This window comes from Triticum aestivum, chromosome 4B, assembly GCF_018294505.1.
Source record: "Triticum aestivum cultivar Chinese Spring chromosome 4B, IWGSC CS RefSeq v2.1, whole genome shotgun sequence".
NCBI lineage: Eukaryota > Viridiplantae > Streptophyta > Magnoliopsida > Poales > Poaceae > Triticum > Triticum aestivum.
In genome coordinates, this window is record NC_057804.1 from 421,822,011 (window position 1) to 421,824,625 (window position 2,615).

Genomic DNA, 2,615 nt, shown 5'->3' on the forward strand with positions numbered 1-2,615 from the left:
GTCCACAGGATATGATTTATTACTTCTCTGCTAAATATTTCCCTGCTCATAAGAAACAAGTTGCCTTGCGGGAAATATATAATTTTGTGCAAATTAAAGAAGAGAGTCTCCCACAAGCTTGGGGGAGGCTTCTCCGGTTACTTAATGCTTTGCCTGATCATCCTCTTAAGAAAAATGAAATACTTGATATCTTTTATAATGGACTAACCGATGCTTCCAAGGACTACTTGGATAGTTGTGCTGGTTGTGTTTTCAGGGAAAGAATAGTCGACGAAGCTGAAATACTATTGAACAATATGTTGACTAATGAAAATAATTGGAGTCTTCCCGAGCCAGTTCCTGAGGCAATTCCTGAACCAATTGAGCCAACTCCTGAGCCTATTCCTAAACCCACTCCAAAAAAGAGAGGTGTTTTATTTCTCAGTCCTGAAGATATGCAAGAGGCTAAGAAATCAATAAAAGAAAAAGGTATTAAAGCTGAAGATGTTAAGAATTTACCTCCTATTGAAGAAATACATGGTCTTAATATACCACCTGAAGAACTACATTGTCTTGATAACCCGACACAGGTAGTAAAGGTAATTTCTCTCTATAGATATGATAAAGTTGAAATACCCTCTACTAAATTTCATAGCCCGTGCTTAGATGAATTTGATGACTTTATGGCTAGACAAGAAAGTTTTAATGCTTATGTTGGTAGAGAGTTAAAGAATAATGCTTTCGAGATAGGACACGTAAGTGATAATCTGGCTAGAGTTAAAGATGAACTTCACCATGTTAGCAAATATGCTTCTATGGTTGCTACTCAAGCTGAGCAAGTACTTAAAGCTCAAAATGATTTGCTTGATGAATTAAATAATAAAAATGACTTTGCTGTTAGAGTGGCTACTAGAACTGGTAGAATGACTCAGAAACCTTTGTATCCTGAAGGCCACCCTAAGAGAATCGAGCAAGATTCTCAGAGAAACAATTTAGAGGCACCTAGTTCTTCTAAAAAGAAGAAAAAGAAAGACGATAGGACTTTGCGTGCTTCTAGTGAACCTACTGTAGACACACCTAAGAATCCCAATGATATTTCTATTTCTGATGCTGAAACTCAATCAGGTGATGAACATGAACCTAGTGATAATGTTAATGATAATGTTCATGTTGATGCTCAACCTAGCAAAAACAATGATGTTGAGATTGAACCTGCTATTGATCTTGATAACCCACAATCAAAGAATCAATGTTATGATAAGCGAGATTTTGTTGCTAGGAAGCACGGTAAAGAAAGAGAGCCATGGGTTCAGAAACCCATGCCCTTTCCTCCTAAACCATCCAAGTCAAAGGATGATGAGGATTTTGAGCGCTTTGCTGAAATGATTAGACCTATTTTCTTACGTATGCGCTTAACTGATATGTTGAAAGTAAATCCTTATGCTAAGTATATGAAGGATATCACAAATAAAAGAAAGATATTGGAAGCTGAAATTTCCACCATGCTTGCTAATTATACTTTTAAGGGTGGAATACCAAAGAAACTTGGAGATCCGGGTGTTCCAACTATACCATGCTCCATTAAAAGAAATTATGTTAGAACTGCTTTGTGTGATCTTGGAGCCGGTGTTAGTGTTATGCCTCTCTCTTTATATCGTAGACCTGAATTGAATAAGTTGACACCTACTGAAATATCTTTGCAAATGGCTGATAAATCAACTGTTATACCTGTCGGTGTTTGTGAGGATGTGCCTGTTGTGGTTGCAAATGTCACTATCTTAACGGACTTTGTTATTCTTGATATTCCCGAGGACGATAGTATGTCTATTATCCTTGGTAGACCTTTTCTTAACACTGCAGGGGCTGTTATTGATTACAACAAAGGCAATGTCACTTTTCATGTTAATGGTAATGAGCATGCGGTACACTTTCCGAGGAAACAATCTCAAGTTCACAGTATCAATTCTATTGAAAAAGTTCCAACTATCATTTTTGGAGGTTTTGAATTTCCTCTTCCTAATGTCAAGAAAAAGTATGATATTCTTCTTATTGGGGATTTTTATATCCCTGTTGAGGTAACTTAGTGTTATTGAAATTTCTCCGGTTCCGTGTTATTCAGAATGAGTTTGTTAACAAGACTTGATCAACCTTGTTAGTGGGTTCATTTTGATGATCACGAGATGGATGAAACTAGAAGGCACAACCTTCTATACCCTCTTTTTACTTTCTGTTATTTAGAATAAATAGAGCAAAAGTAGTATTATCTATTTGTTTTCTGAATTATCCGTGCATTAAAAAATAGTCCGAAAATAAAAGTGCTCCAAATGCCCTGCAAATTTAGTATGATTTTTTCTGGAATATTTGAGATTTTAGGCACTGAAAACACTGCATGAGGGGCAAGCACCAGGTCACAAGAGAGGAGCCCCCCTGTAGGGCGCACCCCCCTGTCTCGTGGGCCCCTGGTGGCTCGCCTCCACTTATGCCAGCACCCACACACTTCATCTTCTACCCAAAAAAATCCCCATCCAGCTCAAGCACGAGTTCTAGCTCGTTTTGCTGCGATTTTCGATCTCTTAGCTCAAAGCTCCATTCACAAAACTGCTTTGGGAGATTGTTGCTTGGTATGTGACTCCTCC